We start from the raw sequence: 24,289 nt of genomic DNA, 5'->3' as shown, positions 1-24,289 counted from the left end.
ATGCTACAGTTTAAAGGCATAAGCAACTGTTGTAACTTGTTTTTTCTTTCTCATTTTCTCTATTGTACAAAATATGGTAAAAAAAAAAAAAAAAGAAAAGAAAATCCTGCTAACTTGTCACCTTGAACACCCACACTGCAGTTTAAAAAATTTTCCATAGCCTGTTTTGTAGAATATACTTTCTGGATCTTCCCATTATCTGAAGAAAATCATTTTTCTTTTGAGAACATTACAGTTCTTAAAGTTTATCCACGTAGAAAAACAGGCTATTAGTAGATACTCTTTATGCTTTTTAGTTGTTGTTGTTCCTTGATCCTAAAATCAGTGATGGCAATAAAATATGTTCATGGTAAATATTTTAGGGAAACTTAAATATTGACTTATTTAACATATTTTTAGCAGTGACTTTCTCTGTGGACATTTTAAGGAAGAGAGACATGTTTGCTGATTTAGTTAACAAGTGAAATAAAAATTCTAAAATATATATAGAATTGGTGCAATGATAAATATAGATGTTGATGATGTTAATGGTTGTATTGGTTCATATTAAACCTGCCTTGTATGTTCTTCAGTCAGTTTTGTTCATTTCAAGAGTGATGACTATCCTCCAATTTCTTGGGTTCCATCTGTGATTTAAAATACTTTTATTTTTTATTTTTTTTCTTCTTCTCACCAAACCCCCCCAGTACGTAGTTGTATATTCCCAGTTGTAGGTCCTTCTGCCTCTGCTGTGTGGGATACCGCCTCGGCATAGCCTGACAAGCAGTACTAGGTCCGCGCCCAGGATCCGACCCTGTGAAACCCTGGGCTACCAAAGCAGAGCGCGTGAACTTAACCACTCGGCCACAGGGCCAGCCCCTAGAATACTTTTAGATAATCTGCTTGGATTTTTGTAAACTTTTGAAAAGTAATTACTGCTTTAACTGACAATATTTTTATTAATTTTTTTAAAACAATTTAGTACCTTTATTACTAACAGTTTAGAACTTTTGCTTAACATCTTTTTATTTTCTTTACTTTTTTTTGGTCACTGTGAGCTGTTCACCAGGCTCAATCATTCATTTAATATTTAGTTAGAGTAGACTATGTGGCAAGGTCTATTTTAGGCTCTGGAGATATAGCGGAGAGGAAAACGACACAAATTCCTGTTTTCATAGAGTTAACACTCTGTTGATATAAGACAGCCAGCAACGAATTGTTTTATGTCAAGTGGTGATGAGTTCTATGAAGAAGAATAGCTCATAAAATAAGGGAGAGAAAATGATGGTGTGTATGGGGGGATGGACGGAGGTGCTGTTTTGTTACAGGGAGGTCTCTGATTAGGTGCTGCTTGACCAGGGACTTGAATTCCTGGCATGAGCCATGAATATGGGGGAAGAGCCTTCTGGCAGGTCCTGTTGAACACCCTTTGCCCACATCTCTTGGCTTGATTCCATGCCATTTATTGCTCTAGTGTATTCTTCACTATCTTTTCAGAAAGTGCCAGGTTTGCTTTTCAAATACAGTATCTATCTTGCCAAGCCTGGCAGACGGTGCTTATTTTGGTCTGTACTTTGTTAGCAGATCAGTTCTATGTTGAGTTCAAATGGCACTCTGATTCTAAGAGTGATTCTAATCCTTGTTTTCCTAGAGGAATAGTAAATAGGCACTATGGATCTGGAAAGTGAATATTGAAGTATCTTTTTAAGTTCCTTATTAAGTGAAAATGTGCCCATGAGTCTCCCTGTGACCTTGCACTCCTTTCCTCAAAGTTCCCCCCACCCCCCAATCCAAGTCAACATGAATAATCCTGCCTGGCTGTTAGAAATGAAGAATGGCCACATTTATTGTGAGCTCACTGTTGACTACCACTGCGCTATGCACTTTGCACGCATTATTTCATTTACCCTTTCTGGCTCTTCAGAACTGTTATCCTTGTTTTACAGATGAGGAGAGTGAGGCGGAGTAATGATGGTGCATACTTTATCCAAGGTTGTGGAGATAGTAAGTGGTAGAGCCAGGATTTGAACCCTGGCAGTCTAAGCCCACATTCTCAGCCTCTGCACTGCACAGACTCATGCAAGGTTAGAGTTGGAATGGGATTGAATTATAGACACAAAGGAGCTGAGAGGACCTCTTTGACTCAGAGCCCCTACCAAAGCTAAATGGCATATGGATTATCCACATAGATGTTCTAATGTTAGATGGGCAAAAATTCCTCCTCCAGCCATGTCCGGAGGTTGGATGTTTTTAGCCTGTCTGCAAGGTTGACAGACCTGTTTTCACTGCCTCCACGTTCCCTTCCTGCTTTCACTGATCTCATCAAAACAGGAAAGGCTAGAGAGTTACTATTTGTACCTGTCTTTGTACTGAGTCTCCAGTTTGCGGTTTGTTTGGGTTTTTTTCTCTCTCTCACCTTTGAGGAAATTCTCCTCTTCACTTTTGGGGTTCCTAGTGCCCCCACAGCCCTCTCACCTCCTCCCTATCATTAAAACAGGAAAAGATTGGACTCCCCGAAGGTTTCTGTACCGTGGACAGTCTGCTGAAGCTGAGCACTCAGACACAACTGTGAATGTTACAAGTGATGTTCTGAGCTTTGGGTCACGCGTTCATTCCTCATGCTCAGCGTGGGCTGTCACCTTCTTTGTTCCCCTTCCTATAATGTTTTTCTCAACACTCTCAGCTATATGATATTGCTTTCCATCACATTTGGCATAATTTTATGAGGTATTTAAAGGCATCTTTATACCATAACCCTTTTTATTTGATAAATTAAAATTCATTTTGATAGTCCATCTTACCATTTCTGACTATAGAAAATGCAATTGTAATAACAGGTATATTGTTGGAACACATCCTTGTAATTAATGAAGATATTGCTGACACTGTATTTGAAAAGAATATTTGTTCTGAGCAGGATGATCTACAGAATAATACAAGAGTTTTCTGAACTCCTTACATTTTTTTTAGGGTCTTTCAGTTTGCTGGGTCATTATTGTAGTTTGAAGTTTAGGTTTATCACATTGCCACTCATCTTTTGAAATTTATTTATTTCTCAACATGGCTGCATAGTGTCAGAATCAAGAGAAAATAAGGTTTCTGTTTGTTTCAGACTTGGGATTCATTTCTGCTATTCCCTCCCTCCATCCCACCTTTCACTCAACAAACATTAAATACTACACGACAAGATTCATGGACATGGTTCCTTTTTCTTAAGGAGCCAGTAGGCTAGTGGGAGGGTAAGGGATATGTAAATACAAGGATTAGTTTACACTATGATAAATTCTTTAATGAAAATTATACCAATCAGTTAGTTTAACATTGCCTCACCCTCCCATTCCTTGAGACCAGATGCTTGAATTTTAGGTAGATCAGGGGTCAGCAAACTATGGCCTGCATGATAAGAATGCTTTTTACATTTTTAAGTGGTTGGAAAGAAATCTAAAGAATACTTTCATGACACACAAAATTTATATGAAATTCAAATTTCAGTCTCCATAAATACTTTTATTGGAATGTAGCCGTGCTCATTTGTTTGCGTATTCTCTATGGCTACTTTCACACTAAAACACAGTTGAGTAGTTGCGAGAGACCGTTATGACCTGCAAAGCTTAAAATATTTACTATCTGGCCCTTTGTGGAAAAAGTTTGCCAACCCTTCCTTTAGGCATTTCCCCCCTACCCACCAGAGATTGCTGAGGATGAATGATGAAGGAAACATTTGTTGAGTTTCAGCTATGTGATGGGACCTGTGCTAGGCACTCAGGAAACAGGAATAAACATGCAGGGCATATTCCTTCCCACATCAAGATCGTAGTCCAGTGAGTGGAAGAGAGTTAACAAAACAAAATCAGCCAAAATAATTAGGTTATGAGAAGTACAATTAAAGAAACATGAGTACTGTGAAAGAAAATAGATTGGAGAGGCGCTGTTTTAGTGGAGGTGTTCTGAGAACGAAACACTTAAGAGGAAGTACAAGAACAATCTATAGAAAAGTTTGGAGAGGGCAGAGGCAAGCAAGTAGAATATCACTCCTCATACACACGTGTGCACGCACATACATGCCACACACACATGCAAACACATACTGAGGTGTTCTCCCACCAGGCTTCCTCCAGTTTTCTTCCTTCTCAGGAAATGGCACCATTGTCTATTCAATGGTTGAAGCTAAAAATCTAAGAGAGTTTTGATTCTCACATTCCCTCCCTTTTCCATTCAATTCATCAGGAAGTTCTGTTGATTCTAACTCCAAAACACAGCTCAATTTTATTTTCCAGTTCTATTACCAGCATAGACCAGGCCTCCATCATCTCTCACCTAAACTCTGGTAATCACTTGTCCCCCTACCTCCATTCTCTTCCCCACCCACCACCACTGTCTGTTCTTCAACCAAGAGCTACAGTGATCTTTTAAGAACTTGCGTCAGATTATGTAATTTGTTTGCTTAAAACTCTACCTTGCCTCTCCATTGCCCTTACAATAACATCCAAAACCCTTAGCTGCCTGTTAAAGAAAGGAAGAAAGTATGACCTGAGATTAAGGAGTGGAGAGCACTTGATGTGATGGACTAGAAATAAAATGAGAAAAATAAGAAAGAAAGGTGATTCCTGTGTTTCTGGCTCAGCCTCTGGGTAAAAGGTAGATCCATTTACTGAGCCTAGGAAAACCAAAAGGAATAAGTTGGCTCGTTGAAGCAAGGAAATGACTATGGGGTGCAAATCGTAAATTGTGTTTTATCCATTTAAATTTGGAATGCCTTTGTGATGACCAGTTGAGATGTCTACAAAACGTTTAGACCAGAGAGTGTGGAATCAGAGGCAAGGGCTTGGCTGGATGTATAAATTTGGGAGTTGTCAGCCTCTGGGGGGAATTTTAAAGCCGTAAGACTGGAGGAACTCCCTTAGAAATCAAGGGTAGGTCCAGAAGAGGAGAGGACTTGGAACGAAGCCCTCTGGTCTGAACTGGTGGTTAACTCTTTGGGGAGGACAAAGTCTGGCAGAGGGACTCTTCCACTGAACAGGATGCTGCAGGACTATATTGGATGGTGCCGGATAATACAGGAGTTGTGCCAGTTTATTCAGGGAAGTAGTTCTCTATCATCAGGGAGGAAATGAGAATTTGAACTAGAAAAAAGCAAAAGATTCTTAAGACCGTTTTCTGTAAGCAAAGCCTTTGACTACTTAAAATTTAATTCAAATAAATTTAATGTGTAATATACAGCTTATTACAATTGACTTAACACCCTCCTCCCTTTTTTAAGCTAAGTAAAGTAAATAATTAGGAATTTTAACAATAGATTCAGGCAAGGTAATAGGATTTAACTAGAGGCTAAATGCCACCTCCTACATGAAGCCTTCTGATCTTCTGTTTACATGTGATCTCTTTTCATAGGTATTTAAGTTTTTTTGTAGCTATTTGGACATCACTCTAGGATAGCTGTAGAGAATATTGTCTCTGGAGCCAGATTGCTTGGATGCAGTCCTGACAGTGCCACTGACAAGCTCAATGATCTGTTAATTACTCAGCTTTTTTGGACCTTAGTTTCCTCATCTGGAAAGTGGAGATAATAGTACCAACCTAATGGTGTTATTATAAGATTTAAGTTGGATAATCCATATAAAGCACATAGCATGGTGCCTGCCACATAGGTTTGTGTTAATAAATGTTAAATATTACGATGAACACGGCCAGACTCCCTGGCAGATTCTATGTTAGTTGAAGATGGAGATTGTGTAGTATAGATTTTTGTGTCCCTCTCCTACAGCCCCTTATGTATAGTGAAGTATTTGAAAGATTTTACTTCATCTCTGTAAGGGCGTCGTCAGAACGACTTTTACTTGGATGAAATAAGTGATGAAACTAAATTGAAAAATTTTATTTATTATTGTGTGTCGTGTAATGGAATCTGTAGGAGTTGTTAACCTGTGAACCACTCCTAAAGAACTGATATTGCTTTTTATCCAAGCTGGTTATATAAAAGATAATACAAATAAGGGAAACTCTGGCATCTAGGTCGTTGTAGCTCAGCTATAATTTTTTCCTTTAACGAGGTATCCTCTGGCTTTATGTTGACATTAACTCTCTTGGGAGGGAGAACCTGAGTTAATCTTTGGGAAGTTAGATTGCTATGTTCCACAGGCTTCTAAGCTATGATTGAACATTTAAGGGGGCTTTTAGTGAAGTTATTGAGTACATTGCTGCATCACTTCCTTCCATTGAGGTCACTGACTGTAACTAAGGCTTTCGTAGTAATGAGTGAGGATCTCTTGTAGATGGTGAACTAAAGCTTTGAGGTAACAGTTGAACTGATCAGTGTTGTCTAAATGTCAGTGCACAGAGCAGTGTGGCTGCCCAGGGGCCTCTCAGATGAGATTTAAGACTTATTTAGAAAAAAATGTTGATATGAACACTTAGCTAAAAGATGTTACTGATTTGTAAAGACAGTATTCTCACTAGCATTTATACTTTTTCTTATCCCCAAAATGATTTGGTGGGACTTGAACACTATTTTAAGCAATATTGTATCAGGAAGGCTGGAGTTCTTTAATGTACAAACTCTAAGTGGGCAAAGGACTAAAAACCAATTTTTCTTTGTATAACTGGTGCTGGCACAATACCAGTCTATTCAAGCTTTGTTGAACTGAAGACTAAACCCCAGAAAATTGGTATCAGAGAATTAGGAAGATCAAGGAGGGCTGAGATAGGCCAGCCGCTTGAGGGGTTGTGTTAGTAGCTGACAGCCTCAACAGAACTTTCCATTGCATACTGCCTCTGCTTTTTGTTAAGAATGAAAAGCATATTACAAAAGTTGGTTCAAGGAAAGTGAAGCCAAAGAGGAAATAAGAATTGAAGACAGCTGGACTCTAAATGAGCTCTAACATCCTGATTGGAATGACTCGTGTCTCAGCATAGAGCATTATGGACAAGCGTGCCAGCTCTGCATTTGGAGTGGCACTGCTTCAGAAGACTTTGAGGTATCCCATGGCCCTCTGGACCAAATAGTCTTTGGGCTGGGATGAGATAGTTGAGCCTCTAAATGACTTTCCCCTCTTTTACCTCATTCTTTCAATATAAGGTAGCCTAACATTTAAAACAAGGACCTTGAGACTCAGAGAGGTTGAATGGCTTGTTCAAGGTCACAAGGAGTCAGGCCAGCCTTGAAATGACCCCGTCAACCAGAGGTCTTCAGCTCTAAAATAAGCTGCCTTGTGGAATATGCCAGTCTCCCCATCACCGTCAGCGTTTTAGGCAGAATGAGAGTGATCATTTGTCAGGGATGCTGTAAAGAAGATTCCCGCAAAAGGATTCAGCAACCTGTTAGGTCCCTTACAACTTTAACTTCTGATTCTAGCTCTAATTTTGTTGATTTAATAAGATAGTGTTCTCTCTCTAGCTCCCTAGCTCCTTATAGAAATAGATCTTTAAAAAGCATTTTGTTACATTTTTCTATTTAAAATAGCTGTTAGCTTTGCATCTCAGATACTTTACAGTGTCCCATGTGTGTTATTCATTTGGAATATTAGTTCATCAGCTAATAGCCCGCAATTTTAGTTGTACGTGAAGTGATAGTTTGCTGAAATAACATCGCAGCTCCTCACTAAACCAAAAGCTCAAGAAAGCTTCTTGAGAGATCCTCATTTTCCCGGCTGTCAACCTGACTGATATTTTAATTTTTCTGCCCTGTAGAAAACTTCAGTCTCTTATCCAATAGATAAATGAGTGAACCCCCAGGAAGTGCGGCAGAATGTTTCTGTTTGCCAATGCAATAAATGCAGAAGCTAATAAATGTCTACTTCTATCAGGAGGAGGCGTGTAATGAGTAAATGATGAGAAAAAGAATTCAGGGAAACAAATGATCCATCCAATCTAAGATGACAAACAATTTCTTAATAACTTGGCCTCTAGTTGGAGAGAGGGCTTTCACCAGGCAAAGAGAATGCCTGTTGAAAGTAAGCCTAGCACAAGGCCATTTACCTCTAGCTGCTGATGGATTTAATCTGGTTACATCTGGGTCACACTGAGCAATAAGCCTCGATTCAAACACAGCCTGGTTATTGCAGACTTCCCTTGCTCTGTAATTTCTGTGAATGTGTGCTAGGAAAAAGCCTCATTTTAAGGCCTAGTTCACATTGCTTACCCCAGATTACATTTATATTTCACATTTGTCTTTTTAATAAAGACCTTTTTCAAAAGTAAAGATCCAGTCTCTTTCCTCTGAGATGTGTTCAGATCACAGGGGTTTCACAAGGACTTCTTTCCTGTGAGGTGAATATGCTCTTCTATAAAGCACTTTTGTAGACCTCAACTCTCTAAATCCTCAGGGTGTGCCTTTGTGGAAACTGACAGGATACAGTCTGCTTTGTCCCTGGTGGATGGCTGCATTCTTGCTTACAGGTCTTGTTGGAAGGACTGGCACTAGGCACAAGGCACAGTGTGATTAAGATGGAGTAAATGAGAGAGGCCTTGGAAGAAGGAGTCGCAATCCACATTGAAGATGTGAGAGAAAGGCTCCATGCCAGATCGAAAGATCATCTGATGAGATGCATTTTATTATCACCCCTTTGCGGGATCTTTCTAAGAACATTTCTCGGAAAAGTCACGTGGAAAAGATTGGCTACTAAATACCAGCAGTTTTCAGGGACAGATTTTCATGAATATTTCTAGAAGAAGACTATCAAATTTGCTTACTGGGTCTTCCATAATTATCTTTTCTTCTCCATCCCGCCCCCCTCTTCTGTTTTTTTTTCTTTTACAAATAAGACATGTTCTGGCATGTTTTTGTACCACATGAATGAATGCATTTCTGCAGTAGAGGAGTGAAACTTTTAAGTAGTAGTAGGGTTTAGGGCCATAATGCTGGGAAATGTTACTGAGTCGTCAGATAAAAGCTGGACAGAGGCCCTACTGCAGGGCTCTGGGTGTACTTGGCAGCATACGAATATGCCTCAGAGACTCAAGAATCCTGCACAGTGCTTTCTGAGGGAGAGCCATTATACCTGAAAGCTAAGACTTTTCAGTGTGCTTCTATTCACATGCATATTTCTATGCCAAATCTTTCAAAAGGCCCTCCCTTGAAATACAAAAAGATAAACATGTCTTTGAAATGGAGAGGTGATCCCTTTGCCACTTTTGAAATCTTTCTCTACTTCATATCTGAGATTTTTAACCCTTAAGTGAAGACCGCCTCTTCTCTTCACCTGAGTAGCTTTGTGTGCCTTGCCAGCACTTGAAAGAACCGTGTCACAGTCATTATTCACATCTGAGTTTGGGGTCAAAATCAATGAAAGGAAATTAAAACTTGAGATAGGTGTTTCATTTGCATTGGACCTTATTTTGTTTGGGTATTGTGGTTCATTCTTATGTGACTTAGATATAATGCGTCCTTGGTCAAAGAAAATCATGAATTTATCAGGTTCTATATAGAGTACCATCTAGTGCTTTGTATTGAAGAAACTACAGTATTTTAAAGTCTCAAGACCTAAGACCGTACAGCCCTGGACTTGAGCATAAGACCTGGGCCAATTTGGTTCTAGCACCTGTGACCTATGAGACATCAAGCAAATGTGTGACCTTGGTTAAGCATACCATTCCTGGTAGGTAAAATGAAGACAGTAGCCTCCCACCTTACTTCCTCCTTGATTGGTTATTTTTTCCCAAAAAGTCGATTGAGATAAGTGATTACTTCCTAACCCTATTTGGTGTTGGGGAGTCCAGCTCTCCACCAGCCTCCCAACAACTTCGACTCTTGCTCCGATGGAATTGTGATCGTTGCAAAGGCGGAATCCCCAGAGCCTCTGCTCTTTCCAGGGGCTTTTTCATATGAATAGCACATCCCCATAGATTGTAAGCCCTGGACTCTAATAACTACTTCAAAAAGTATATTCCCCTAGCTACTAGTGCCTTGCTCTTAAGAGATGGTTGTCAGTAAATATGAGTGAAGAAAAAATTAACGTTAACTCACTTAACAAATGGCAGAAGAATTTCAGAGACACCGGGGATAAATAGGGTTTTAACCCTCATAATTTAAAATATATTTTCCCCCTGTTTTAAAATTAATCCATACTGTCTCATCTGCATTGGCCTCGTGGATGGATACATTTATAGCTTATGGAAATGCCAGGTTTTTGTTTTTATCTTTTTTGTTTTGCAGGAGAGCTGGTACAGTTTGGAACATTGTAAGAAACTGCTGTGTAACTGTCCTTATTCTTAAATCTATTCACCAAGAACTAAAGCTTCAAGGAATTTAATATTTCTTCTCTCCTTTTCCTTCTTCAGGAGAGAAAAAAAGCCTGAATGACTCCTATCCTTCCATTGTATGGCTGATCTGTTACTTATTTTAGCTGCCTCTGTGGTTGAATACTTAAGTTGCTGTTCATTTTGTCAATATTATAAACTCTGTGACGTAAAAATTTTAGCTAAATTTTTATACACATCCATGATTATTTCAGATATTTCTAGAAATGAAACTGACTCAAAGGTATTTGAAACATGTTGCCGTAAATTGTACCGATTTATACTCTCACCAGCAAATTGTGAGGGAGCCTGTTTCCTCCTATACTCATTAACACTCGATACATCTGTGTAAATAAAACAAAAAGCAAACAAAACGGCCAATTTGATAAGGGTAAAATGAAATAGTTTTACCAATCTTCGTCTCACACATTTTCTATCACCAATCAAATGCCTCTTTCTGGCAGACATATGTACCAAATGCCTGTACTCTAGACCTTTTCTCCAATCAGGAGATTTTGAAGAATGGCATTTTCTTTTAGGAGAAAGTTTTACTTAGAAAATAATAAATTACTTTTCCAATTTTGGCTTTGGTTGGGTTTTACATAGTTTTTCTCCTAGACCCCTGATGGTGCACGATGCCAGGGACAAAGGGAGATCCACAAGTGAGAAACTGTCGTGGATGCTAATTCTGTGCCCCTCACCTGCAACACACCCAGGACTCCGTTCAGTACAGGTGTTAAAGGGTGAGCATCCCAGCTCTTTGCGAGTGAATCTCAAAGGTGGCACACACAGCTTTCTGAGCATAGTGGTGAAATTATCTTTTGAAGCTTAAGAATGCTTTGCAATGTCTACATGTTGGGAGCACCTTCCTTAAGGCTTTTAGCTCTGACTCTACTGAGGTCAGTCAGAAGTTTTTCATCATCTCCCTTGGAGAGCTGTGCATGGTCTGGGATTTGGAGCTTGTCTGCACTGTCCCTTTACGTGAGCTGCTTATTTTCTTTGGTACTGGAAAGGTATTACCTCTGAACAAATAGATTTGAGTCCGTTTAGAGTTGATGCTCAGCTGGTGCTGAGGAACAAAGAAATCACCTATATCGTGTCTTTGAAAGAGTTCAGAGGTTTGCTCAATTTTCAGCAAAGCTTTTCTTAAGTAGATTTTCTGGATCAAAATGAGTTATTGGTGTTGGCCTCTATCATATTTTAAAACTTCAGGTGCTAGGCACAAGTGGGCAGTAGGCAGACTTTGTCTCAGCCTCTCCAGTCTCTTCTGTTGGGACCGCTTTCTTCCCTGATACCTCTTCCTCCCAGGGGTTCATTTTTTACTCTACAAGCTTATCTTTTGCCTTGGGACGCATTAGTCTTGCTCCCACCTGTTTGGTTATGAGTCCCTATTAGGAAGTTAACTGATAATAAGCCAAAGGGTAATAAATGGATTAACTTAGAGTTAACAGTGTCAGAAGGCTTCTAATCTCTATGAGAATCTTTAAAATTTCTGTTTTCTCTTCTATGATTTCTATGATTATTTCTGTGGTTAATATCATATTTTTAGTCAATAAGGATGGTCCTTACAAGTTTGAGCAATGCTAGGTTAGATGACAAACCTTACTGGCTCCTGTGGCATCTGCTTTGTTATGTGGAACTCTTGGAGGCTAAAGGACCACAAAACTGAAGGCACTTAGCTTTGTGTCCTGTAATGAGTTGGTTTTTTATATTTCTCTCCCTACTAGCTTTAAAGATGTCTTCACCTTCTCATTCCTAGGGCCCACCCGTGTTCCCAGCCCATGTTAGCTCTTCAACAATGCTTTTATTTTATTTACTTATTTACATATTTATTTTAACAATGCTTTTAAATGAATGAATTTTAGGCCGGCCTATCAAAGGGCTGGAAAAGAGAGTGAAATGGGTAAGCCAGTATCATCAGAGTGAGCATCTGTTATAAATCCTTCAGATTATTAGTGTAAAATTGTGAATGAAGAACTAAACAGAGTTGATGATAGAGGAGCTAGTGTTTGCCTCATTGTCTGCAGTAAAGACTGTTGTTAACAGCTTTCTGTTTAGTCCACGGTTTTCATTGGGACACTGTGCATATGTGCATGCCAGTGTATGTGCTTTGCAAGTGCAAAAGGTTTGTTAGATTTATAGAGTTCCTTTCCACAGGAGATGATATGAGACCAACTAGGGCAAAATGGAGCGCATGCCTGAAATGTGTTGGCAATACAAATGCAACACTTTCTGTACAGAACCATCCAGTGGGTGTGCTGTTAAATGTGTGTATAGCATCACCTCATTGAGCACTTCACAAGTGAGACTTACGACCTTGAGAATGACTGTCACTTTACACAGCCCTCAAGAGAACGAGAGGTTCCTGCGCTGGTAACACACAGTAATTTAAGAGTTACTAACAGGTCTTGCAAGACGTCATGGTAAATTCTTGTGATAACCCTTCTGATGACTGTGAAATTGCTTTGTCTCGCCATTGTAGAAAAAACAGTGAGATGCCCAACCGTGTCAAGAGCAGAGGGGTCTCAGGTGTGTAATATAGAAGTCTAAAAGGTGAGTGTAGAAGGGCAACACTGTTTTATCTCAGGTAGAAGAGCTACAAACAACAGAAAGATATAAGACCTTTTACTGACATTATTATAGAAAAGAATAATAGAAAAATTAATACCTTACATTTAGGATAAATGGGAACTCTTAATATAAGTGTGGTTAATGAGAGCTGTGGGCAGGAAAGGATCAGAGCCACTTTCCCAGTAATACCTATGTAAGTTTCCTTTTGTATGAATTTAAGTGTAGTGCCTGTTGGAGATTAAGGCATAATTCATTTTCTTATAAAAATGGTACAAGCCCGTGGTAAAAACTTAAATTGTTCAGAAGGTTGTTAAATAAGAAAGAGCAGTATCTCCTCCGCATTCCCTTTCCAGGGGTAACAGCTATTCCTTGCAGAACATTTCTGGGTGTGTGTGCCTGTACATATACTTATCATTTAATAAAATATACTATTCAAATTATTTTACAACTTTCTGTTTTCTGTACCACTTAGGCCTCTTTCTATCCATAGCAACACAAGTAGATCTCCCTTATTTCTAAACGGTAGAATAAAGTTTTACAAGTGGAGAAAACTCTGATACAAAGCTTGAAATGTCTGAGAGAAAAAGCTAGAGAAATTGAAAGGAAATGAAAACATGACTGACTTAAGAACTGAATGTGAGGGATAGTGAGGTACTTCAGAGAAACATAGGGCTTTAGAGACTCATTAGGAAAACCACTTCCTAGAAATAAAAAACTCACTACAGGGATCCTATGGCTGTAGTTCTTTATTAATTATACGTTGAGTCGTGTGATTTTTAAATTTGTGTCTGTCTCCTCTAGGATACCATAAAGTCTGTAAACATGGGACCAATATCTTGTTTGCTCACCATTATATTCCAAGTTCCTGGTCTGGTGTCTGGCACAGGCCTTCAGTGTTTGTAGAATGAACAAATGAAAAGAAACTTAGAATGCCAAGTGTTCACTGCAGTTGTTTAAATTGCCAGGTGAAGAAACTGAGGCATGAGATAATATAACTAATGTATAACTAATATAACTTGTGTAGTGGCAAGGCTGTCAATGACTCCAGGATTCATATTCTAATTAGAAAACTAAATCAAGAAAAAAACTGAGACTCTAATTAGTGAAGTTTCTAAAGTGCTTAGAATAAACTAGAAATGCCAGAAGAAACTATGCATAGGTATGTTTCTTTGTAGAAGAAATAGTAAAGATAGAAGGAAAGGGAAATTACGAAAGCACTTTATTAATTTTGCCAAGGTGCCCAGGAGACAATGGGGTTTTCATGAATGTGGCTTCTTAGGGTAAGATTTGATGCTAGAGTTAAACATAGCTTTCAAATTTTTTAATTCTTCCTGTTGTTTGTTGGAAAAGGAGCAGGGCAGAAGGAAACAGATTTCTGACAAGTAGAAGCAAAGCATTACTGCGAAGGAAAAAGATGCTCCTAGTGTGTCATTGCATTTGACTTTATTAAAGTTAGTCATGAGATTTATAAAAAGTAAACATATCGGAGCTTAAGGAAGGTCTATTCTTGATTAATTTGACTCTATATCATGAAAATGGAATGGCTTTGGTTAGAAATAAATTTATTTTTTTATTTAATAAAAGTCAAGAGGTGGGCAGTCTAGGGCTGGCATAGTGGCTTCAGTGTCATCAGAGCCCCAGGCACCTCCTATTTTAGTCCAGCATCTGACATAGGGTTTTCCTCTTTAAGGTCGGCTTATGTTCCAGAATGGCTGCTGGAGCTCAAGCCATCACATCTACATTGCAGACTGGAAAAAAGAGATTTCCTGCCATCTGAGGTCAGCTCCCTTTAAGCAGCGTACCTGGAAGTCCCACATAACAATTCTGCTTACAGCTCAGCCTAACTAGAACCAAGATGAAAATTTTAGTTTGTTTCATTTGTCTTTACTATAGAACTTAATAGTAGAATTTCTGATTCATTAGAAACTGCTAAATTAGTAATTTGTTACTGATCACTGGTGATATGGATCTGAAAAAAACAGGGCTGAGAATAATTAAGCTGCGCTTACGGATGTACACAAATGGTTATCAGCAGAAATTTAGGGGTACTCAGGATACATACCTAGCCTTTTGAGTTTATTGCTTACACAAAACAAATAGCATTATTCAGTGTTAGAAAAATAGAGACGCAGTTTAAATCCATCTACTTGATGATCATTCTTCAGGTTTGCGCATAGTTGTGTGGGTGACTAATGGAGATCCAGGCTCTGATGGCTTTCCCGGGGAGCCAAGGGTTGTTGGTGGGAGTGGTATTGTGATTGAGAACCTCTCCCTTTGTCAAGGCGAAGCCAGGCTCTATGCCTGGTGCTAAACTCACATTGTCTCATTGATAGAAGCACCCCGAAAGATAAGGTCCTCATTTTAGATGTTAACAAGTGAGGCTCAGTTTAAATAACCCAAACCATTTCTTGTTGTACCTTTTAGAAACATAATACTGAATCTGATATACCATGAATCTGAGCCAATGTTGGCAATTTGCAAGCTATTTAAATAGACAGCGTATTTATTTAGACAGCATTTTCCTGAGCAGGGGGTTAGGGGGAGGGAAAGGATAAAAGGAGGGAGTCCAGAGGCAATGGAATCAAGATCATGGGTTAAGGAGTGCCGGTAATGAAAGCCTCTTTCAGATGCCAGCTACTCTCTTCAGGGGCCACTTGTCTCACTGAGAATTACCACATTCCTTCCGCTGCTCCTCTGCCCGCTTAGGACAGATTTCAGAGTGTACAGGAACACAGAGAAGGCAAAACTCAAACCAGCCATTAGGCTTTCTGCTAGAAGCTTTGTCGGGGGAAATACTGAAACACTACATCAACTAAATTTAGACCATTAGTGATATATTTTTTAAATTCTAAAGCTCTTAAAATTGTTGTGGTAAAAATTTAGTTAAATTGTTAAGTCAGTCTCTTGATTCTCTCTGACTGACTAAAGAGACAGGATGGTTGAGGAAACATGGACTCTTTTTGGCCACCTAATGCTATTCAATGAACAACTGTTTCAGGGCTTCTGTGCCTGGAATGGTATTCATGCTGCATTAGCAGCATTAAATTGGGTCCCCAAATGCTTAGCTCTCATCTTGGGGGAAATGTACTTGCATCTAGCTACTTGCATGTAGCTGATTACGTATTGTAATAGATTTCCTGGGCCAGAGTTACAACAAAAAGTGTAAATAAGTCTGCTTTGAATCCAGTACTTAACAGTAGGAATGCTCAGTAAGAGCATTGTCAATAGGGAGGCTTTTATTGCTGTTTGTACACACTAGATCTTTGTTTGAAACAGCTAGCCAGATAGAGTAACATTTGTGTTTGGGTGGGTTGTAGGAGGGATAGAGCCCTACAGTTGTTAATGGAAATTATAGATCAGTTTAGAAAGAGGAGAGCCACACCTTCAGCCAGTCTGTTCACATCCAACGTCAGACCTGTATCCTTCTCCCATTTGCTCTTGCTAAACATCAGCAGAGTTGCCACACTCCTTGAATGGACAGTGAGTAGGACTGTTATTCTTCTCTGAGAAATAGTGTCTGGCTACCAGAATTTAAATCACACCTCAGTATGATGTATTATGTAGTCATGCCCAAATCTCCATATGAAGAATTTTGTAAAAGAACTGACAAAAGGTAGTTAACAAATTTTTCTTGTGACCTTTCTGATTTGTTCTTTTCTTATATGCTACAGGTATGATCATATTAGTTGTAATAGAACAGAAATAAGACTCAGAACCTGAGAAAATATTGCCAGAACACTGTGTGTGCATGTTTTCTTTTGATCTAATTTAGAACTTGAAAACACATACTTTTCAAATCTAGCAATAATGTGTGTCTGTGCATGTGCATCTTAAAATATACTTTTCATGGGAGACTTTCTGAAAATGGAAAACGCCAGTGTATCACACATTCATAAACTTGGGCCACAGCCAGCCTGAAGACATGGGAATGATGCCCACTCTTGTTGATTCCCATTTCCTTCCTACACCATCTAAAAACTTTGTTCTTGGGTATCAGAATACCAGATGGGTAAATCCCCCCCACACCCCAAATTAGAAGTTCAGAGGAGATTGGAAAGAAATATTAGAATGCTTGCATCTAAAATCAACTATGTTGTTTTGGGCATGATTTTATACTGTCACTTCAACTATCTGTGACAGGTATGATAAATTGGCTCAATAAACACCAATTCCAAGCTCCTTCCTTCTCTTTCTTTACTCTAGAAGTGAGAAAACAAAAATACTTAATTTCCCAGCCTCTCTTGCAGCCAGGGTTGTTCATGATATGTAATTCTGGCCAAAGAGATGTGAGCGGAGATCTCTGAAGAGGACTTCTCTTCCCTTCTGTACCTTCCCCTCCTCTTCCTTCCTTAGCACGTGGGCATGGTGAATAGAGGTACAGTAGCTGTCTTGAAACCGTGAAGACGAAAGCTCAATATTCAGAGTCGCCGGAAGGAATACAAACAAAGGGCCCAGTTATTTGATGATATCCTTGGTACATCAGCCCTGGTTCCAACATCCAGACTTTTTATTACATAAGACAAATAAACCCCTTATTGTGCTGTTATTGCAATTGGACACAATCTTAAGTGGTGCCCATTTCCTTTTTATGTGGCATAGCAGACTGAAGTGTTTGTTACAATTTGTAGGAGATATATTATAAATGTAGTCTTGCACCTTCTCTGTGTTATTTCTTTTACCTTAGACATGTCTATCCCATCCTGTTTTAAATAAGAGCAAAAGTTGGAATGCAGTTTAGTCTTACTCTAACATTATTTCAGTAAGTTTTGTGTGTCATGTACTTGGCTGGGTGCTCTAAGTCTAATGACAAATACGACGAGATACTTGCTTTTAGGGGCCTTATGGACTAGTTGGGGAGACCACCCAAAAACGTATGTTGTCAGTACAGTGTCGTAAGTGCTTAGATGAAAGTCTGTGGTGCTATGACAACACGGAGAAAGGACAGCATCAGTTAGCTTTTACTGTATAACAACCCCCCCCAAACTCAGTGGCTTAAAACAACCACCGTTTATTTACCTCGTGATTCTGTAGGTCACCAATTTGGGCTGCTAACAGCCGGGCACTTCTGGCCTTGGCTGGGCTCGCTCATGCTGAGTCGGCTGGCCTCGGCCCGGGTGACTTGTAGTCTCTTCTTCTCCAGCCTGGGCTTATTGATGTGGCACCTGGGCTGGGTTCCGAGAGAGACTTACATTTGGAACTCACACATTGTTACTTCTGTCACGTTCTCTTGGCTAGACAAGTCACAAGCAACAGCCCAGATTGAAAGGGTGAGAAAATGGACTCCAGTCCTTCCTGATGAGAGAAGCTGAAGCTCATGACACCAGTGGGCATGAATACAGAAAAGAGTAAAGAATTGGGGCCAGTTTTGCAGTCTGCCACAGGGCTCTGAGGGAACAAGGGAGAGGTACAGCAACAACTTTCTTAAAGGAGTTCATCTTAACTTTCTAAAGTTTAAGATAATAGCATGGTTTTTTTGTTAGCACTTAATAAAAACTAATGCCATCAGTCATCATCAGTTCTGGAATCATTTTCCAATATTGCCAATTTCTACTCTTTTATCATCTTTGGAACATTAGTTTTAAAAATAACCCGTAAGAAAATGTTGCTCTGAGAAAGGAAAAGTTGCATGGCAAGAAGTACAGGATTGAAATAGTGGCTGGGCTTTTCTTTAATCCAGTGATTTTCATGGACCATTTAAGGGGATTCTGTTCCCTTAGGGTGCTCCACAATTAAAAGGTTCCATGAGGAAATTAGTTTGGGAGTCATCATGAACAAGATTTCTCATCTTGGAGATTTACAAAGCATAATAAGAATTAAAGCCCTAGGAAGTCCTGGCGTTAAAGTACTTTTGCTATTTAATATAGTTAATTGGATTTCACTGGTGATAAGGTAAAATATTACTGGTTTGATTTTTATATGCGCTAGTTAGTGTCACTATATATATATGTTTTTTCTTTTTTTCACAGCCATTAACATTCCTAACACTGCCCAGCCATTGTCTTCACATTTCCCATTTATCTCAAGGAACAGAAAAATAAAACAGATTAGCAGTGTAAGCAAAATTCAGTGATGATTGGCTTAATGGAAGAAAAGATTTCTGTTTTTTAAATTTTTATTAAAATAGTTTTTGAAAAAAATTACCAACTATATATATTATTGTTTACTGTTCAAATAATTTCTAAAAATAATAGGTAACATTCCTATGATGCTTGCTATTTATAATCCCAGGTACTAGTCAAAAAGCTTTACATGAATTATCATATTTAATCCCCCGAAGAATCCTATTAGGTCATTATTGTTACTCTCTCCCCAATTTACAGATATGAAACAACTGTTGGGGTGAAGTACGTGTTCCATTCCAAAAGGGTGGAGCCATTATTCAGCCGTCTGACTCTGAAGTCCATGCTCTTCTCCACCACACTGTTCTGCCAGAAATTGCGCACCTAAGTGCAGAGTGCTGTGGGCAACATATTCATGTTTTAAATGAAATATATTAAAAATTGTGTCCAATGGAACGCTTAATCTCCCCAACTCAGTTTGTTGGCTGTGTTTGTAGTAATTGGTCCCTAGTGCCTTGGGTTGGAAGATGTTTTAATATACAAAATGAAAATGCTTCTTGTTTCCAGTGATGGCTTGTCCTCTAATTTGGGTGACAGAAACATCTCCCAGATCTAGAATTATGGTGTTATTTTGGAGATAGTTCACCTCCAAGGGACTCCTGTTTCACTTATCTTTGACAAAAGAAGACAAGCCTTTATCAGATTTTTGGTAGTGCCAAAACTTCTAAAAGATACTATTATTCTACTTTGAATTTGCCTTCTTAAAGAAAGTCTTGGTGGAAAATGTGTTTTTTGCTTATATCAAACAATAAAAAGTTATGCTTTGAAGGAAATAATAAATTAGACTTTTAATATTTGATTTAAGTAACATTTACCTGCCACAAATCTGTAGTACCACTGGACAAATCATGCCCAGTATTTTACCTGTTGTTGTTGGAGCAGGAAACTGCAGAATGAATACGAGTGAAGGTATCTTTAAATTTTAGGCCGTGAAGGACCTTACAGGCCTAGAAACAATATGGCCATACACAAAGAAGTGATCAATCATGAAAAGACCACCTTATCAGGTCATGGGCAACTTTCTCTACCTGCTCTTCTTGGTTCTCTTCTTAAGGTCATCTCACCAGCTTGTTTCTCCCATACCCCATACGGTATGAAAACTTAGTATATCAACAAAATTTGGAGGTGATGTATATATAATTGCTTTGTGTACGGCCATATTTAGATACATAAATATATATAATCTCCACCTTCTTTGAAAACAGGAATGTGGCTATTGCTTATTTGAAGCACAGACCATACAGGTCTTAAAATTTGGCTATTCGAAAATGGTCAGACAAAAATACAATGAATGTGTATCATACTGCCACAAACTATAGGGCTGACCAAATAACAAATTTGATTATAATGATACATTAAAATAGCAGTAATTTATAGTTAGTAAACAAGAATAGCAGCATATACAACCTATTACCATCTCAAGACAACACAGATAACAAAAGCACCCTTTCTCAAAGTTATGGTACATCTACTACCTATTTCTTCCCGTTCAGAGCAGGAACATTGCAGCATTGGTAGGCGTGGTCTGAAGCCAAAGTTTTCTTGGAGCAGTTTGGGGTAGAAGGGCACATTGCTTCTGTGGTATTCATCCCAATAATGCATAATAGAATCAGTCTAATCATGAGAAAATATCAGATAAGCCCAAATCGTGAATCATTCTACAAAATTTCTGACCAGTGTTCTTCAGCAGTGTCAGGTAATAAAGGACAAGGAAAGACCGAGGAACTGTCATAGATTAGAGGAGACTAAGGAGCTATGACAAATACATGCAATATGGGATCTGGGATTGAATCCTGGAATAGAAAAAGGACATTAGTGGAAAAACTGGAGAAATCCAAATAAAGTCTGTAATTTAGTTACTACTAGTTAGTAGTATTGTATTGTATAACATTGTTAATTTTTTAGTTTCGGTAATTGTACTATGATTATCTAAGATTTTGGCATGAGGGGAACGAGGGTGAAGGATATACAAGAACCTTCTATTTTTGCCCCTTTTCTGTAAGTCTAAAATTATTTCACAGTACAAAATTGAAAAAAAGCACTTTTATTTAGTAATGTGTGAACATTCTGCAATCACTTAGCATTCAAGAATGTATGTAAAAATCTCGACTTAGCCAACCTCTTCAGCATGTGTCCCCCCGACACACATATTTTAATGTTCTAGCCAAACTAGATTACTGGTGGTTAATTAGCTCCTTTGGGAGGGGGAGAAGAGTAATACAATTTTTGTATATATTACAGAGTATTTATAACCAATGTAACAACTAGCTGTGTACACCTCATTTTAAGAAATACAACAATGCAGTGAAGCCCCACTGTGTTCCCTTCCTTTAGGGCATTCTGCCCCTCTCATCCCCTTCCATCACCACCACCAAACTGCCACCACTTGGAGATAATCAATGGAACTTGCTATTTACTAATCCTATTTTGTTACTTTGCTCTTTTCCAAACTTGACATAAATCTCACCCTACCATATCTACAACTTGCTTTTTTTGCTCCACCTGTATGTCTAACTCATTCTTTTTCACCACTGTATGAATACTCAGTATTTATCCATTCTCCTGCTGGCAAGCATATTGAGAGTGTTATTCATTTATTATTTATTTATGTATTCATTTTTAAAAGTGTTTTCTGAGACTAAGAGAGATCTTTACTTCTTTCTGAACTCCGGTAACACTATCCGCAACTTCTAACTTATCCTTTGCGACCTTCCGTTGTAATAATTTTTCTTTTCTCTTGTATCAGATGGAAAGCTTCTTGAGGATCTGATTCCCCAGGATGAACATTATTGGGATAATAAGGATTTAATTTTGTTGAATGAATAAGTAAATACTGAAATAAATTAAGTAATGTCTACATACAGATCTTGGGCACATTTGTGTTTATTCACTTAGTTGTTATATGGCATTGCCTCCTGGGGACTTTTGTTAGAAAGATCTATGCAATGTGGGAAACTGGGCACTGAGGTGGAAATGTGGAGCATAAATAAAGCCTAAAACTTTAATATGAGAAATTATATGCCAAGTTTGCAGCCAACACAGGTACAGGTTTTTTGTGTTTAACACCCTGGGGGAAAGTTTGACAAAATGAGTAATAATTTTGCCTGCATTTGGCGTTGCCAAGCAGAGGGAAGCTCACTAATTTATATTATGGCAGAACTGTTGCTTTTGTGCATCGTTCTGTTAGAAAGCTTAGTTAGGATTTACTTTTGATCATTTCACATTTGTACCCAGAATGGGGTTGCACAAATTAGTTCTTTTCCTCTAAAATTATCTTATTTGGATGTTGATCTTACTCTACAAAAACACTCAGCAGGTTTCACAGCTCTCTTGTCTCTCTTATTTGATTTGTACAAGAGCTTTGACAGAGATAAGCAGGGCTAGTATCGTCTGTATTTTACAGGTTAGGGACCCTGGAAAGGAGGCTGAGAGAGGTTGGAGGACCTGCTGAAGGTCACAGAACAAAACCAGAAACCAGATCTTTTAACCTAGTCCTGTTCTGTCCAGACATTGCAGTTTCAATGCGTAAAATAAGTGACAGTATTAATCAAATGTTATTTTTTTGCCAGCATTTTATTAGATAATTCAGTAACATAATGCCCACGTGACAGGTCATCACAGTAAGATGGGGAAAAAGTCTCATCAGTGTTAGTGGTGGATTAGTAACTGCCTTTTTGCTGCCCTCTTTGTTAGAAGGGTTTGAAGTAAAGCTTAAACCAAACATTGCAAAATAGCATGTCAGGCCTGGTGTGTGTGTTAAAGGAAAGAAAAATCTTATAAGTAGAATGGATAGGAAGGTGTGACACAACCTGAAGTTAAAATATGTGAGAAGACAAATGGCTTTTTGATAGCTTCAGACCCACAGGTGAATTAAAACCTCTCGGCATATGGACTAGTGCAGTTGATCACTCAAATTGCAATTTTAAAAAATGCAGAAGCAGTACACTTAGAATATTGTCTTCATGTCAGAAATGCACCTTCATGCTTGAAAATGATAAAAAATTACAATCGATCTTTACAACTGTTCTGTTCATCTTTATTGATCAGGTGCAAGAAAGATAAATCGCAGCCCAAATAAGATTATGGTAAATGTTAGCGTCGTATAGGACTCTAGGTTGATAGAGAGCCATTCATCATCTCAAATGGTGACCTGTCCATTGCTGCAGTCACCCTGAGTCTGCTGTCTAATCACATACCTATTGATTTTATCTACATCCAACAAACCTGGATGTGACTGTCATTGGGCAACCCGGATTGTTAAATGCAAAGGGGTCACTGGTGTGAAGAGGATTTCATTTTCATTTTCTCACCAACCAACAATGATTTATTAAAAAATAAACTACCTCAAGTCATGCATGTGAACCCTGAGTGATTAGGGAATGAAGGTGCACGATAAACCACTGTCTTGTGTTGAGTTCTTTTATACTGCAATGCGTTTTACAGGACTTCATTGAGTCTGAGGGGTCATAGGGTCATTTAGGCCACTCCCTGCAGTAAGATGGGTTTCAGAGTAGCCAGCCAGAATGGATAATTTTTAATTTTGCTGCCCAGGAAAGGCATTACTTTGCTATTGCAACTTCATTTGTGTTGCTTTGTCTGTTCATTCATGTAACAGTGAAAATTTTTTTTTTTTTTGAGGAAGATTAGCCCTAAGCTAACTACTACCAGTCCTCCTCTTTTTGCTGAGGAAGCCTGGCCCTGAGCTAACATCCGTGCCCATCTTCCTCTACTTTATATGTGGGATGCCTACCACAGCATGGCATGCCAAGCGGTGCCATGTCTGCACCGGCGAAACCCCAGGTGGCCAAGAAGCGGAACGTGCAAACTTAACTGCTGTGCCACCAGGCTGGCCCCTGGAAATATTTTTTATGTAAAAATTACCTAAATCTGCCCCCTTGTTTTTACTGATTAATTTATTATAAATATTGATGGTCTTGTGGTCACGTGGAGGTGAGAGAACACATTCTATTCCATAGAGTATCCATCTTGAGGACAAAAGCACTGTGTAAAAAGAAATGATCATTTAATATGCTAGGTGGAACACTGGAATAATAGGCAAATGTTACATGTGTGAATTTCATTATTCAGTCTCAAGCATCCTTTGATCTTGCAGTGGTAGATTCCAAATAAGGGAGATGTAAATAATCTTTCAAAAATATCTTAGGAATTTTCTCAGAAGGATCAAATAATGATGGATTATAACTATGAAAGTTTACTCTGTAATTACAACCAACTGTACTATTATTTAAATGGATACCTTTACGTGTAATTTTATAAGTTTCCATGCCACATATTTGAGAAATCTCTCTCCTGCTTGAGTGGGTGAAACACGATTTTGTGTATTTTTTTGTAATTGTAAGTCTTATACACATTTTGTCCTCTTGGAT

At 38.6% G+C, this 24,289-nt stretch overlaps 1 protein-coding gene across 6 annotated transcripts in view; it reads left to right on the top strand.

Moving 5' to 3' along the window:
• CHCHD3 (coiled-coil-helix-coiled-coil-helix domain containing 3) overlaps positions 1 to 24,289 on the top strand; it is a 269,997-nt gene that overhangs the window by 189,817 nt on the left and 55,891 nt on the right. The gene's annotated exons all lie outside the window — the stretch shown is intronic.

The sequence above is a fragment of the Equus przewalskii genome, chromosome 4 (assembly GCF_037783145.1).
Source record: "Equus przewalskii isolate Varuska chromosome 4, EquPr2, whole genome shotgun sequence".
NCBI classification, from domain to species: Eukaryota; Metazoa; Chordata; class Mammalia; order Perissodactyla; family Equidae; genus Equus; species Equus przewalskii.
Note: the sequence above shows the minus strand (reverse complement) of the source record. Positions and strands in the feature narration are given on the sequence as shown.